Raw genomic sequence first — 16,873 nt, 5'->3', positions numbered from 1 at the left:
ATCCCTGTGCCCATTCCCCAAACATGTATGTGGAGGGGCCAACACTGCTTCTAACTTCCTTCCTGTTCCTCATGCCCTCCCTGCCTGTGAGAGCACCTGCAGAAGCTTTTCTGACCCCACAGAGCTGGGACCCTCCCCTCCGATGACCCCTTGTGAGTCCCAGGCATCGGAGGTCACTCAGGTTGGTCCAATTTTCTTTGTTGCTGGTGATTCTGATCTTGGGAACATTTACTTCTCTTTTATGCATTGTCTGTGGTACATAATCCTATATAATAAAAGGGTAATATGCAAATTGACCCTAATGATTGAAAGACCATAACGACTGCTCAACTAGTCACTATGAGTTGCACTGACCACCTCTCGGTCCCTTTCCCAGGCCGCAGGCTCCGTTCGCCTGATGGCGTACAGGGAACCGGAGGTGGGTGGTGGTGGGGGCCGGGGCTGGCTGCTGTCAGCAGGGGAGGATGTCCCTGATCACAGCCAGGCTTAGGGACCCTACCCGTGCAAGAATTTAGTGCGCCAGGTCTCTAGTTCTGAAATATCATAAGTAGCATTTCTGAGCATTAAGAGCAGATGGGAGCTCTTGGGTGGACTCATCCATTGTCCACATTGACCGTGGAGTCAGATACCTTGATCCTCTCATGTGTCCACCCACTCACCTTCATCTGATCTGGGAATCAAGAAGGATGGACCCCTCCCATGGCCCAGGCACCACTGAACCCACAACCACTCTGAGGAGTTGAGTTCATAACAACATGCTGCAGATGGAGAAACTGAGGCTCAGAGATTGAATGTTACTGCTCAAGGGCACACGGGCCATGGTCCATGGAGGAACATTTACGTAAGAATGAGGTTTGTCACCAACATCACAGCACTGACCACTCACTGTCCCCTGAGCTGAGGACTGGAGGCCAGGCTCACAGGATGGGCTACAGCTCTGCCCCAGGAACAAGGCACTGAGTAGGCAGGACTGAGTCACAATCTTGCTCCCAGGAAGGAGAGGTTGGCTGCTGTGGCAAGAAAAAGGAGAAGGTCATGGGGGCCTATGAGACACAGAAAGCCCACACTCTGGGGCCAGGAGAAGAGTTGGTTTTCCTTCCCTATTTCCCCGCATTCCCTCTCTGTGCTCATTGTCACAGGGACAGGACCCTGAGCTGCGCAGGGAGAGGGTGAGCGTGTCCCTGCTGATCTGAGCGCTGCAGGCCACAGGGACCCACGTCTTCCTGAAGCGTCTCCAGGGCCCGGGTGTCACTGTCCATGGTGAGGACCCCAGGGAGGTGCTGATGGACGGGCTGAGGAAGAAGGAGACCCCGTGGGGGAGGTTCTGACAGGGAAGGATATGCCCTCACCTGCAAGGGGCCTCTCAGGAGGCTCCGAGTCTATTTCCTGTTCCTTCATGGAAAGGATGGCCAGGCTTCTGGGGAGACACTATTCCTCTTCCTGTGGGGATGCTGACATGAGAACCTTGAGACAGAGAAGGCCAGCCTCTCAGTGGCCACACCCTGTGTGCTTGTCCAGAGGCCACCATATTGCCATCGACACACGAGAGCAAGGAGACACCATGACCACCACCCTCATGGCTGTGCTTTTCCTTGGTGAGATTTCAAGGGCAAGGGGAAGTCCTGGTTTGGGAGGGACCATGCCCCACAGGGAGGCCCTGGTCTGTCAGGACCCCAGGACTCAGGTGGCTCATGGGGAGGAGGGTGCTGCTGAGGGTTCAGGGCAAATCTCTCACAGGGACTCTCTTCCAGGGCTGAGTGTGGGCTTTAGGACCCCAGTGCAGGCAGGTGAGTCTCCCCGGGTGTCCCAGGTCCCGCTCCTCCCTGGGGACGAGTGGCCACCCCATGGGAACCTGGAGAAAAACACCACTTCTGGGCTGACAGATGGGAGATGTCTGGGAGGGACGAGGGGATGAAAGCTGGGAACTGGGGGTGGGAATATCTTGTGACCCTGATACTGGTTTCCTTCTAGGGCCCCTCCCCAAACCCACCCTCTGGGCTGAGCCAGGTTCTGTGATCCCCTGGGGGAGCCCTGTGACCATCTGGTGTCAGGGGACCCTGGAGGCCCAGGAGTACCTTCTGCATAAAGAGGGAATCTCAGAGCCCTGGGACAGTCAGAAGCCACTGGAACCTGGGAACAAGGTCAAGGTCTCCATCACACACATGACAGAGCATGATGCAGGGAGATATCGCTGTTACTATGGCAGCCCCACGGGCTGGTCAGAGCGCAGTGACCCCCTGGAGCTGGTGGTGACAGGTGAGGGGACACTCAGGGGTCCCAGCCTCAGGCTCTGCCCTCAGGAAGGGGGTCTGCTCTCAGGGTGTCTCCCTCTCAAAGCCCAGCCCTGGGGGACATGACGGAGGTGTGAGCCCCATTTAACACGCTGCCTCCTCCTCTCCTAGGATTCTACAGCAAACCCAGCCTCTCAGCCCTGCCCAGCCCTGTCATGACCTCAGGAGGGAACGTGACCCTCCAGTGTGGCTCAGGGCAGGGATTTTACAGGTTCCTTCTGACTAAGGAAGGAGATCACAGGCTCTCCTGGGCCCTGGACTCACAGCAACAGCCCAGCGGGCAGTTCCAGGCCCTGTTCCCTGTGGGACCCGTGACCTCCATTCTAAGGGGGACATTTAGATGCTATGGCTGTTACAGGAACAGGCCCCAGGTGTGGTCACACCCCAGTGACCCCCTGGAGCTCCTGGTGTCAGGTGAGTTCCATTATTGTCCCATCCTTGGACTGAGGCATCAGCAACATTATTGGGATCTTCACTGTGAGGGGAGCCGCATGTGAGAGAGGGAGAGGAGGGGAGAACAGGAGCTCCTGGGCTAGGCCCACAGAAAGAGACAGTGAGACCTGGGGGCCAGGACAGGACAAGGGGTTACAGGAGGAGCAGCCCCTGTAATTCACATCTGGTCTCCCCAGGTGAGTCTGGGAAGCCCTCTCTCCTGAGCCAGCAGGGCCCCATCGTGACCTCTGGACAGAGCCTGACCCTCCAGTGTCGCTCGGATGTCGGCTATGACAGATTCGCTCTGCACAAGGAGGGGGGACGGGTCCTCTCCCAGAGCCTTGTCCTGCAGCCCCAGGCTGGGCTCTCTGAGGCCCACTTCCCCCTGGGCACTGTGAGCAGCTCCCACGGGGGCCGGTACAGATGCTACGGTGGATACAACCTCTCCTCTGAGTGGTCGGCCCCCAGCGACCCGCTGGACATCCTGGTGGCAGGTGAGGAGCCAGTGGGCTAGTCAGGGACCCAGACTCTGCACAGGCCCTGCTGGGTCTCAGCTGGTAAGGCCAGAATGAAGGTGCAGGCCCCAGGAAGGGAGGGAGACAGAGAGATGGGGGGGGCGGGGAGAAGACTCAGAGAAACAGACAGACAGTGAGGAGGGTCCTCAGTGAGAGGCCTGGTGACTCTCAGGTCACAACAAGGTGGGCAGGCAGCCCTCACCCTCCCTCCCTTTCTCTAGGACAGCTGTCTGACAGACCCTCCCTCTCGGTGCAGCCAGGCCCCAGGGTGGCCTCAGGAGAGAACGTGACCCTGCTGTGTCAGTCACAGAGCCCGAGGGGCACTTTCCTTCTGTCCAAGGAGGGGGCAGCCGATCCCCCCCTGCGTCTGAGATCAAAGCCCCGAACTCAGCAGTACCAGGCAGAGTTCTCCATGAGTCCTGTGACCTCAGCCCACGGGGGCACCTACAGGTGCTACAGCTCACAGAGCACCTCCCCCTACCTGCTGTCACACCCCAGTGAGCCCCTGGCGCTCCTGGTCTCAGGTGAGGGCCCCTGACCCGGTCTGCTGAGCTGTCAGCTCAGAAGTTTGATCCCAGAACAATTCTGCCTTGAAAGGGGAGTGAGGGACTCTAGAGATGGTCACCTGGAGATTTTCCTGTTAGAGGCTCCCCTCCCCCTGCTCAGCCCTCCCCCTCACCTGGATCCAGAAGGTACCAAGTGGGAAGAGGGAGGTCTGAGGGCCCACAGGGCAGATTCAGGAGGTTCTGAGTAAGGTGGGGACTCCAGAGTTGGCCCCAGACTCTCACACTTTGTGTCCTCCTTCCCAGGACCCTCTGGGACCCCAGCACCCACCCACAGGGCCCATGTCCAAGCTGCTAAACCACAGGGTCCTCATTGCTCAGTAGGAGCACAGACCACCCCTGAGCCTCTGAGGATCTAATGCCCCCTGTGACTTGAGAGCATCCTCCTGTCTGGGGGTGGGGGTATGGAGGAGGGGTTGGCAGTCTTGGAGAGATTTTAGGGAAACCACGGGGATCCAGGGGCTCTGAGGTTTCACCCACCCTCCACCCATGGAGTCAGGTCTAAGATGGGGAAGTGAGGCAGGTGACAGGTGGGGTGGTCATGGCAGAGGGAGATGTTGGGGTCCAGGCTGTGGGAGGACAAGCCAGGCTCAAGTTGGGTGAGTTGCCCCTCACCCCACTGACCTTGGCTCATGGTGAAGTGGGGATCCCTGGCAGAGGGGTCTCTGTGCTCCCTGAGGTCATGAATTTGGTCCTGTATCTGGTCCCCGAGCTCCTGGTCCCAGGTGAGCAGCCCTGTCCTGTCCTCTCTTAGCTCCAAGGTCATCTCTGTCTCTGTCCCCAGCAACGTCTGAGATGCGATGGAAGCAGTGGGAGCACTGGGTGGTTCCACAGAGGAGGGTCATCAGTGAAAGGGTGGACACAGCCGGGACCTCCCTCCCCTGGGACAGCTGGGCCCTGCAGTCTCAGACAGGGCTGAGGGAGGGAGGGAGGCGGCACTATTGTGGTGATGCTAAGAGGAAGTGAGAGTTGACTGAAGTGACCAGACAGAGGCCCCACCCCCTGACTTCTGGTGGCTCCACCTCAGACTAGAGCATTTCTGGTCCCAGGGGCACATCCTATAGGCGGGACCCTGGGAAATGGGGCTGAGTGTGTGTGGACTCGGCTCTCCTGGGAGCTGAACTCTGAGAACCTTTTCCCTCTGAACAAGGGGGCTGCCTGCCATGGCCTGCAGGGGCGCTTTCATTCCTGACTTCCTGGGGCACCTGACACCTGGCTTGTCCTGGACCTGCTCCAGGTGCAGCCTCTCTGGGCCTGTCCTGCTGCTCCCAGTCACTGTAGGGACTGAAAAGCTGAGGGAGACAGGGGCAGGTACACTGAGTACCCACCAGGCCTGGGGCTCAGCTCAGCAAGAGGAGCCACAAGGTTATGGAGATGTTGTATCATAAATCAGTGAGATAGATACCAGACGCCTTAATGAGCCAATTAATTGGGAGTCTTTATTCGCGCAGGCCCAGAGGGAGGTGTTTCCCAAATCTCTGAGCCACACATACAGGAAGTCTCCCGTATTTATATTTTTGGTGCCTCTTTGCAGACATTACAAAGGGCTCTGTGTGAATTATTGTCAGAGACAGTTGTAACCTTGAATACATAATGAGATTGTACTTGGCATAAGAATATGGGAATTGTTATCAGTATTAGCCTGTTTTAGTCTATTACTTTGGATGGCTAGCTTGCAAGGTCAGACAGTTAAGTTTATCTTTTTCTATTATTTGAACTGAAAACAAAGTCATTTTATAGAATAAGAGACTGTCTTAAAATGACAGAGTTTACAATGACAGGGTTTACAGGACTAGGGACTATCTAACAACAGCAGAGAGTTTCAAACCGTGGTTTTTTATACAAGATGGAGGTTACTATGTTGCAGAGACACCAAAAATTTGGAAACTCCCATGTAGCATCTCAATTTCTGATTCCACACAGTGACCTTGTACGGATTAAAAAGGTGAGGGAGACAGGGGGCAGGTACACTGAGTACCCACCAGGCATGGGGGCTCAGCTCAGCAAGAGGAACCATAATGTTATGGAGACATCAAAGATTTGGAAATTCCCACGTAGCATCTCAGCTCCTCCTGGTTCCACACAGAATCTGTGGGGTTTTCCACTAAAAGCCAGCAGCCCTGCATAGTTCGCCTGGCGCCCGGTCCCTAAGCAGGGTGGAGAGTGTGTGGAGTGGGAGATGGAGAGGAGGCCAGGTTGGCAGCCTTTGGTGCCCAGGCCTGGCTTGTCCCACAGGGACGATGGCTGGGCTGATGGGGAGGAGAGGCCGGGAGAGGTGGAGAGAGGACAGGGGGACATTCCCTCGGCTGCTCATTTCCAGAGCACCTTTAACGGAAGCCCTCACCACACAGGTGGGGTTCTGAGCCTTCTCAGAGCAGGACAGGTGGCTGCTCTGGCCAAGGTGAGACCTGCTGTGGGTGACGGTGCCGTCCCCACTGGACACTCTGCTGTAGTGAGAAGTGTCCTCACTTGTGGGCACCACTCTGCAAGGCCCTGTGCTCACCTGGAGGCCTCCAGGCCCTCAGTGCTCACCTGAGACTCAGGGGGACCAGGCAAAGCTTGTGCAGAACTAGGGGGTTCCTGCTCAGACTCTGTGCAATTAATTACTGCTCTCTGCATTTTAAGTCTTTATTGTTGAAAGTATTACAGATGTTCCCCCTGCCCCCGGCCCCGCTTTTGTTGCTCCATAACCTTCCTCCAGCTGGCTCCATCTCTGCCCTTCCCAGGCCCTCAACACAGTATTCTCTGTGTCCATGGGCATGCATATTTGCATACAATTTCTTTGGTTAATGTCTTCCCTCCCTCTCCTCTTTACCTACGAGATTCCTCAGTCTGTTCCGTGTTCCCAGCCTCTGGTTCTATTTTATCCATCACTTTATTTTGTTCATTAGATTCCACATATGTGTGAGATCATGTGATATTTGTTGTTATTGACTGGCCTATTTACTTAGCATAATGATCTCCAGCATGTTTTGCACACACCTCTCTATTATTGCTTTTGTTCTGAGAACTTTTGAGCAATAGTTACTTACACAATTAAATTTCAGTTACAAACATTTAGGAATTAAAAGAGGTAATTCAACTTGAATTTCCAAAGATGCTTCCAGGGTGTTGTGTTTGTGTTTTTATTTTTTACTTCAGAACCATTTTTTTTCCAGTTTTATTCATAAAATTGCCCCCACACATAGCCGCAGAATTGCTCAAGTTCTACATAAATGCATGTGTGTATATTTGAGGTCAACCCATGGATCCTGGGTCCTCAGCTGTTGCATAAATATAAGCTTTTATACCCATATGAGGTAGTTTCCATGGCTCAGAATCCCACAATAGGCACAGAGATAGAAATAACCCATTCTCTTCTGCAATGAGCGACCATATTTCTTCTCAATCTGTAATTATCAAGGCAAAACCAAACTTGTGTTTCAATGTGACTCAGAAGCAAAACCTAAACTCAAAAGGCCCAAGGAGACAGAAAGAATCCAGGAACGCAGCCAGGACCCTTCTCCAGCAGAGAAAGGGTTCGTGGAGGGACTGGTAGCAGTTAGGTCATGAGAAAGGGCAGAGTGATGGGGATTCTGGGCTTGAGTGTCATCAACTCTTCACACAGCCCCACTCCTTTCTGGTTCTCAGGAGCATGCGAAACCATCAGCCCCTCACAGAACAACTCAGACCCCACCAGTGGTGAGTAGGAGGCACTCTCAGTTATGGGCTCAGCACAGAAGGTCATGTCCTGTCATGGGGGGTGGGTGTCCTGGGTGACTTTTTCCTGCCCTGACCTCTGTAACTTCTTTGCCCACAATTCCCAGCCTCCCAGTCCCAAGACTACACGGTGGAGAACTCCATCCGGTTGGGCGTGGCTGGATTGGTCCTGGTGGCACTTGGGGTGCTGCTCTATCAGGCTTGAAACAACCACAGAAGGACCCAGGGTGCAGCCAGGATGTGAACATGGATGGATAAATGCACGGTTCAGAGAGGGGGATCTTGGGAAGGTTCTGGAAGATAACGTGGGACATATGCTGAGGGACCTGTCTGTGGCTCCTTGCAGGTGGAGGAGTCATCACTCATGTGCAGGCACAAGGTCAGGACCTCCTGCCATTGAGCTGTGGTCCTTTCCCTCCTGACCACTGTGAGGCCTGTGACTGGTTCTGACTTTCCCCATTTTGGTGAAACTAGCATTTATCCCACATGGCAGGTACAGGTCCATATCTCCTTACACTTTCATGGAATATGTTTTCCTTTATTTCTAACCACACGGATGTTCATGTCTGTATGGAGCCCACATCTACTGAGTCCAGAGCATGCTGTCTATTGTCATCAATCTACAAGGTGCACAATCCATCCTGCAAGAGATGAACCCACAGTAGGTCCTAACGCCCTCTCTGGACTCCACCCGCACCTCACCTGCCCTCCGAGGCCACCTGTGTGCTTTCTGCAGAAACCTCACCCCTTGGGATGGAGACCTGGTTGTTTGAAGTGGTTGCCTGGTCTGCGCTGCCTCTGAAACCCCCCATTGTCCAAAACAGAGTGAAACACATTGACCATGTGTTACAGACGTGCTTCCTTGAAACCTATGTCCTGTTTTTCACCAATGGCACATCAATAAATTTAATTTAAAAAAACCCTTCTGATTCCTGGCATTTGACAAATTCTCTGGTATATATGCTTCCTTCATGGCCAATGTCAAGTTCCCATGTTGTTATTATAGAGGGACCAGCCCATAATGGTTCAGCCTCAGGCTCTTGTAGTTTGTGGGTTCTTTAAAATTGTTAAAAATACATATATATATTTCTACTGATTTGAGAGAGGAAACAGAGGGAGAGATGGAAACATCAATGATGAGAGAGAATCATTAATCTCTTGCCTCATGCAAGCCCCACACTGGGAATCCAGCCTGCAACAAGGGCAGGTGTCGTGATGGGGAATTAAACTGTGACCTCCTGGTTCTTATGTCGATGCTCCACCATGAGCCACACCAGCTGTCAGTGTGTGAGATTTTGACTTCATGTAGGAAAACCTTCACAACAGAGTCTAGGTGACGTTGAGAGCACGTTTATTACAGCCGGGGACAGTGAAACACAGGAAGGGCTCCGGGTAGAAGAAGCCACAGGAGAGAGCTTGGGCAGGGCTTTGGCTCTGTGGGAAGGTTATAGGAAGGAAGTGAGCCAAGGCAAGGACAGCTGCACTGTGAGCCTCACACTCAGCCCTGGACAGGTGCCCATGCCGGACTCGCCTGGATCAGTGAATCTGTTTCTCACACGCACAGGGCATGTGGCTCAGTGCTGACCATGGGCTGGGTCAATGGGTGGAGACATCCCTGTTCCCATCCCCAAAACATGTATGTGGAGGGGCCAACACTGCTTCCAAATTCCTTCCTGTTCCACATCCCCTCCATGCCTATGAGAGCACCTGCAGAAGCTTTTCTGACCCCACAGAGGTGGGACCCTCCCCACTGATGACCCCTTGTGAGTCCCAGGCATCGGAGGTCACTCAGCTTGGGCCGATTTTCTTTGTTGCTGGTGATTCTGATCTTGGGAACTTTTACTTCTCTTATTACTATACTAGAGGCATGGTGCAGGAAATTCATGCGGGGGGAAGAGGGTTCCCTCAGCCCAGCCTGCATACTCTCCAATACAGGACTCCTATGGGGACGTCCAACTGATGGTTTAGACCTGATCCCTGTAGGATCAGGCCTAAACCAGCAGTTAGATATCCCTTTCGCAACCCAGAACCACTGGCTCCTAACCACTCACCTGCCTGCCTGCCTAATGCCCCCAGCTACCCTCCCCTGTCTGCTTGGTCACCCCCATCTGCCCTCCCTTGCCGGCCTGGTCACCCTCAACGGCCCTCCCCTGTTGGCCTGGTCCCCACTAACTACTGTCCTGATCTCGCCCCTAACTGCTCTCCCCTGCTGGCCTGATCGCCTCTAACTGCCTCTGCCTCGGCCCCCACCACCATGGCTTTCTCCAGAAGGAAGTTGGACATCTGGAAGAGTGCCATCGACCCAGTCTAATTAGCATATTACCCTTTTATTAGTATAGATAAATTATATAGATTAGGATGGCTTAAATGGGTGGGGGGAGCCTTTTTCAGCAGGAGGAGATGCTCTTGGCAGACAAAAATATATAATCTCTATATCTGGACTGATAGCCAGCCACATGCACTAGACTGCCAAACCGGTCATTAAAAAATTGAACCGCTTTCTTACACCTAACACCAAACAGCTGTTTCCCTTAAAACCCCTCCTCAGCCCCTACCTTAGGTTCTGCCTTTGCAGTTTACCCAGATGAGGTTCTGATTGGTTGGTTTCTATGCCAGTCAGCATCAAAAGCTCTGCCTCCTAGGCAGCCATTGGCTCCTCTGGGAAATCCAGAACGGCCCTGACTTCACATTGGTGCTAGCCCTTCTGTCACGCCCCCAGTCCGCTACCAGGTGTATCTCTGGCCGCTCTGAGAAGCGGCACCTCCAGTCCAGGCTGGTGGCAATTTTGAATTCTCATCCCTGACCTAACCTTCATACAGTGCAAGCTCCACGAAGGCAAGCATTTGTCTTGTTCATTCTTAGTTCACTCATAGACTTTACCTGTGTCTATGCATCTATGCTAGCACTGCATGGAGACCGGTCAAATGGTCATTTCAGTCGTCACAGTCACTGCCTATTTATATATATATAGATTGAGTGTGGTACATATTTTAGAAATATCGTTAAGTAGCATTTCTGAGCATTAAGAGCAGATGGGGGCTCTTGGGTGGACTCATCCATTGTCCACATTGACTGAGGAGTCAGATACCTTGATTCTTTCATGTGTCCACCCACTCATCTCCATCCCATCTGGGACTCAACAAGGATGGATCCCTCCCATGGCCTAAGCACCACTGAACCCACAACCACTCTGAGGAGTTGGAGTCATAACAACATATTGCAGATGGGGAAACTGAGGCTCAGAGATTGAACATTACTGGTCATAGGCAAAAGGGCCATGGATGATGGAGGAAAATTTAAATAAGAATGAACGTTGTCACCAACCCTACTGACCATTTACTGTCCTCGAAGCTAAGGACCCGAGGCCAGGATCACAGGATGGGGCACAGTTCTGTCCCAGGATCAAGGCCCTGAAGAGGCAGGAGTGAGTCATAATCTTGCTCCCAGAAAGGAGAGGGTGGCTGCTGTGGCAAGAAAAAGGAGAAGGTCATGAGGGGCCTGTGAGACACAGAAAGCCCACACTCAGGGCCAAAAGAAGAGTTGGTTTTGCTTCCTTATTTCTCTGCATTTCCCTCTGTGCTCATTGTCACAGTGACATCGCTCTGAGCTGCACAGGGAGAGGGTGAATGTGTCTCTGCAGATCTGAGCTCTGCAGGCCACAGGGACCCACGTCTTCCTGTAGTGTCTCCAGGGCCGGGTGGCACTATCCACAGGGAGGTGCTGATGGATGGGCTGAGGAGGAAGGAGACCCTGTGGGGGAGGACGTGCCCTGAGTCACCTCACCTGCAAGGGGCGTCTCTGGAAGGCCCTGGTCTATTTCCTGCTTTGTCATGGGAACAACAGCCAGGCTACCAGGGAGATGTTGTTCCCCTTCCTGGGGGCTGGTGACGTGGCCACCACGATAGAGGAAGGGCCAGCCACGCAGTGCCCACACCCTCTGTGCCTGCCCAGATGGGACCATCGTCTCTGTCTACACACCCCACATCCGAGCGAGGAGACACCATGACCACCACCCTCATCGCTGTGCTTTTCATTGGTGAGATTTCAAGGGAGAAGGGAACCGTGCTCTGTCAGGATCCCCAAGACTCAGGAGGCTCTTGGGGAGGAGGGTGCTGCTCAGGATTGAGGGTCAAATCTCTCACAGGGACTCTCTTCCAGGGCTGAGTGTGGAGCTCCAGAACCAAGTCACAGCAGGTGAGATGGTCCCCAGGTGTCCTAGGTCCCTCTCACTGGGGACAAAGGGGATAGAGCCTGTGCATCTGGGGATGGAAAGCAGTGGTTCTGGGTTAATGGATGTGGGGCATCTTAGAAATGTGGGGGTGGGTAATGCCTTCTAACCCAGCCTCTGGTTTCCTTTCAGGGCTCCTCCCCAAACCTACTGTCTGGGCTGAGCCAGGCTCTGTGATCCCCTGGGGGAGCCCCGTGACCATCTGGTGTCGGGGGATCCCAGGGACTGATGAGTACCGTCTGGGTAGAGAGGGAAGCCCAGTGCCCTGGGACAGAGGGAATCCATTGGAGCCAGGGGACAAGGCCAAGTTCTCCATCACACACATGACAGAGCATGATGCAGGGATATATCACTGTTACTATCTCCGCCCTGATGGCTGGTCAGAGGACAGTGACCCCCTGGAGCTGGTGGTGGTGACAGGTGAGAGGACGCTCAGGGGTCCCAGCCTCAGGCTCAGCCCTCAAGAAGGGGTTCTGCTCTTAGGGTGTCTTCCCTCTCACAGCCCAGCTCTGGGGGACATGAGGGTGGTTTGAACCCATTTAACATGCTGCCTCCTCCTCTCCTAGGATCCTACAGCAGACCCAGCCTCTCAGCCCTGCCCAGCCCTGTTTTGACCTCAGGAGGGAACGTGACCCTCCAGTGTGGCTCAGGGCAGGGATTTGACAGGTTCATTCTGACTAAGGAAGGAGATCACAGGCTCTCCTGGACCCAGGACTCAGGGCCATACCCCAGTGGGTGGTCCCAGGCCCTGTTCCCTGTGGGCCCTGTGACCCCCAGCAACAGGTGGACGTTCAGATGCTATGGCTGTTACAGGAACAGACCCCACGTGTGGTCACACCCCAGTGAGCCCCTAGAGCTCCTGGTCTCAGGTAAGTCCTCTTATTGTCTCATCCATAGATTGAGGGACCATGAACTTTATTTGCATCTTTCCTGTGAGGGGACCCCCATGTGAGAGGGTGGGGTGAGGGAGCACAGGGACTTCAGGGCCAGAGAAACAGAGAGAGACAGTGAGACCTGGGGCCAGGACAGGACAAGGGGTTACGGGAGGAGCAGCCCCTGTAATTCATGTCTGGTCTCCCCAGGTGAGTCTGGGAAGCCCTCCCTCCTGACCCAGCAGGGCCCCATCGTGGCCTCTGGACAGAGCCTGACCCTCCAGTGTCGCTCTGATGTCGGCTAAGACAGATTCGCTCTGTCCAAGGAGGGGGGACGGGACCACGCCCAGAGCATGATTCCACTGGACACTGCTATAGTGAGAAGTGTCCCCACCTGTGGGCACCACTCTGTATGCCCTGTGCCCCCTGGAGGCCTCCAGGTCCTCAGTGCTCACCTGAGACTCAGGGGGACCATGGGCAGCTCATGAGGAACTAGGGGGATCCTGCCCAGACTCTGTGTGAAATTCATGGTTGCTCTCTACATAAAAAAAAAAAATATATTGTTGAGACTATTACAGATGCCCACCCCCTCTTTTTCTTCCTTAATCCTTCTCTACCTGGTTCCCTTCCTGTTCTTCCTTGTCCCTCACCACACCATTCTATGTCCATGGGTCATGCATATATGCATGTAAATTCACTGGTTAATTTCTTCCCACCTCCTCCCCCCCGTCCCTCTGAGATCCATCAGTCTGTTGCATGTTTCCATGCCTCTGGTTCAATTCTTTATTCTTCACTTTATTTTGTTCATTAGATTCCACATATAAGTGAGATCACGTGATATCTGTCTTTCTGTCACTGGCTTATTTCGCTTAGCATTGTAACCTCTGACATATTTTGCACACACTTCTCTATTATTGCTTTTGTTATGAGAGCTTTTAAGCAATAGTTACTTACACATATAAATTTAAGGTTCAAACATTTAGGACTTAAAAGAGGTAACTCTACTGGAAATGTCTTACAAAAAATGCTTCAAAGGTGTTGTATATTTTTTTTCCTTCAGATGCATTTACCAGTTGTATTCATAAAACTGAACCCACCCTTAGCTTGAGAATTGCTCAAGGTCTACATAAATGCATGTCTGTATATCTGAGACCAACCCATAGATACTTGTTTCTCAGCTTTTGTTTAAATATAAGCTTGTAACCAATGAGGTAGCTTCCATGACTCAAAATCCCACAATGAGCAGAGAGATTGAAATAATTCATTGTTTTCTGCAATGAGAGACCATATGTCTCCCCAGTCCTGAATTCTCGAGGCAAAGCTAATCTGCGCTCCAAAGTGACTCAAAGAAGAATCCACAAAAGCAGACAGGACCCTTCTCCAGCAGACAAAGGGTTCGTGGAGGGACTAGTAGCAGTGAGATCATGAGAAAGGGGAGAGTTATGGGGACGCTGGGCTTGAGTGGCATCAACTCCTCACATAGCCCCACTCCTTTCTGATTCTCAGGAGCAGCCGACACCCTCAGCCCATCACAGAACAACTCAGACCCCAAGAGTGGTGAGTAGGAGACACTCTTCAGTTATGGGGTTCAGCAAAGACGGTTGTGTCCTATCAAGGGGAGGGGGTGCCCTGGTGGACATCCAGGGTCCTGGGTGAGTTTGTCCTGTCCTGACCTCTGTGACCTCTTTGCCCACAATTCCCAGCCTCCCACCCCCAAGACTACACCTTGGAAAATTCCATCCGGTTGGGCGTGGCTGGATTGGTCCTGGTGGTTCTCGGGGTGCTACTATTTTGGTCTCAAAACAGCCAGAAACAGACCCAGGATGCAGCCAGGACATGAACATGGATGGAACAATGCTTCGTTCAGAGAGGGGGAGCCTTGGGAATGAATCTCATGTGCCCAGAATGTTCTGGAAGATAACGTGGGTCATTTGCTGAGAGACCTGTCTGTGGCTCCTTGTAGATGGAGGAGTCATCGCTCATGTGCAGGAACAAGGTCTGGACCTTTTGCCTTGAACTGTGGCCTTTCTGTCCCGACCACTGTCTCCTCATTTTCTTAGATTTCTCCCCTCTGGTCCTTTTACCTTTGCCCCTTCATATAATAATTTGGGTGCTAATAAATTCTTCACTCACAATTCACTCCTTCAGTGTACTTTTACCATATCTGTTGGCCTTTTTTATTTGTAAAGGAGAGCTGGTGTACAATAAAGACAGTTCTCATCTGTTTCCTCCACTTGACACGAACTATGAAGACACACGTTTCATGTGCATATTCATGCATCTGACACTGCGTGTTCTCTCTGCTTCTCTGAAAAATAGCCGCTCACTGGCCCCTAGGTCTGTAGCCAATGTCATCCTCACCCCATTCCTCCTGAAACCACACACATGGCCCTTCTCTTTCCATTCCTGTACATCTGCCAGCACTTCTGTCTGGGAGGAAACTGCCCCCTCAGCTTCAGTCCTGATGACAATTAAGTCCTCCCTGTACGTCCCTGGTACCTTTCAAGCTGCAACGTAGGTCCTGGAGAGCTTCAGGGCATGGGAGTCCAAGTAAATGTGTTCACAGGCCCTTTAAGAGGAACACCCGGGACTCCAGAAACCCTCTGTCTCGCTCAACCACAATCATCGCAGGCTTTTACAAACAAAAGTCATGGGCACTTCTCTTGCCAGCACTGTAACCCTGGGCTGGGGGTTCTGATGTTGGTTGGGGACCCCTCACAACTGAGGGAGGACCTTCACAACCAAGTCTCCCATCCTCCATGTTTAACCACCACACGTGGGTATGGGACCAGCCCATTTTCCTCCCCATGTCTCTATCAGTCTCTATTTGGCTTCTGTATCCACTCAATTGTAAACTTCTGTTGGGCTAGATTTCAGGCCGTTCTGAATGACGGATGTTCTGTAGTTTAGCTGTAATTTGATGTGATTATGGGAGGTTCCAATTACTATGCTTACTTACACAACCATCTTGACCAGAACTCTCTATTCCCATGCATCTAAAGTGTTCAATTCCAGTCTCTCTGTATTGCATTCTACAAAACTAGAGGCCTGGTGCATGAATTCATGCACGGGTGGGATCCAGCCATCCTGCCCCTATTGGGACTGATTGGGTGGGCCGGCTGGGGGTGGCGTTTGAGAGGTTGGCAGTCCGGCCCCACCCCTGAGCTGATCAGGGGTGATTGGAGGTAGGACTGGACGTGGGGGAGGGGCCATGGGAAATTGGCTGGCATGTCCCCACCACCTGGATGAACATCAGGTAGAGGGGACAAGTTTTTGTATATTAGCCTTTTATTATATAGGATTTCCTCAATGTTGTCTTCCAATTTTGTTATTGTATCTTCAGCTGTATCTTCTCCTGGGTGAAAAAAATTTTTTTTTGATAGTGTTAAATCAAATCACGTTTTTATTTTTATTCCTTTTGCTGCTATGACATTTAAGTAATGCCTTTCCACAATTCTCTACACTTTTATCATATAAGCCCTGGGGTTGTTCCAATAATTCAATTTTCACCTTCGTTGTTTCTGACATTTCAACAATCTTTGATTAAAATGAGTTTCTTATATTCCTAGTGTTCTGTTTTATCATATATGATTACCTGCATTAAAGACTCTGTAGGCAGCCTTTCTTAGCATTATTTTTCATAATTAGAGTACTTGTTGATGTCTATTCCTTGTAGGTGTTCACACCTGATTCTCCACAGAGAGTTACCCCCAGGGCTCACCTGATGTTGGAATCTTGAAGGGGATGGAGAGTTGCAGCATCCACTCTCCCAAACTCAGCTTTTGACTGTGATGTGCCCAGCAGGGATGCCTCCAATGTGAGCCTCACACTCACACCTGGACAGACGCTCCTGTTGGACTAAGCTGGATTGAATCTGTTACACACACACACACACACACACACACACACGCACACACACACGCACGCACACACTCGGCTCAGTGCTGACCCTGGGATGGGTCAGTGCATAGAGATGCCTCAATGCTCATTCTCACGTGTGAGAAATGGGGCAACCCAACTATCACCTTATTCCAGATCCCCTCTCTGCCGGTGATGACCCTGGGGTCCCTCTCCTGTCCACACGGAGGTGGAGAACTCCAAACAGATGACCACTTGTGGTCACCAGTGGCCACTCCTCTTTGATCCTTTTCATTTGTTGTGGTTCCCTCTCTGTTTGAGGAACTTTCATTTCACTTCCTCTGCATTGACTGTGGCTACATCTTTTAGAAATATTAGCGTAGAATATTTCTCAGCATTAGGAACAGATGAGGGC

General features: G+C 52.3%; 2 pseudogenes across 2 annotated transcripts in view; both read left to right on the top strand.

Annotated features, from left to right (window-relative positions):
* The window catches only part of LOC308235308 (paired immunoglobulin-like receptor B), a 31,145-nt pseudogene extending 16,705 nt beyond the window's left edge, over positions 1–14,440 (top strand). Inside the window, exons 7-14 of the transcript in view lie at positions 1,519–1,595; positions 1,670–1,787; positions 1,972–2,256; positions 2,403–2,705; positions 2,921–3,217; positions 3,460–3,762; positions 14,107–14,157; positions 14,304–14,440. The product of the transcript in view is annotated as a paired immunoglobulin-like receptor B (transcript). The remainder of the gene's footprint in view (positions 1–1,518; positions 1,596–1,669; positions 1,788–1,971; positions 2,257–2,402; positions 2,706–2,920; positions 3,218–3,459; positions 3,763–14,106; positions 14,158–14,303) is intronic.
* LOC308235231 (leukocyte immunoglobulin-like receptor subfamily A member 6) lies at positions 11,503–13,088 on the top strand (annotated as a pseudogene). Its single transcript has 4 exons — positions 11,503–11,536; positions 11,861–12,148; positions 12,295–12,597; positions 12,811–13,088. The product of its transcript is annotated as a leukocyte immunoglobulin-like receptor subfamily A member 6 (transcript).
* Positions 14,441–16,873: the final 2,433 nt, after the last annotated feature.

The sequence above is a fragment of the Plecotus auritus genome (assembly GCF_963455305.1).
Source record: "Plecotus auritus genome assembly, chromosome: 10".
Taxonomy (NCBI): domain Eukaryota; kingdom Metazoa; phylum Chordata; class Mammalia; order Chiroptera; family Vespertilionidae; genus Plecotus; species Plecotus auritus.
Note: the sequence above shows the minus strand (reverse complement) of the source record. Positions and strands in the feature narration are given on the sequence as shown.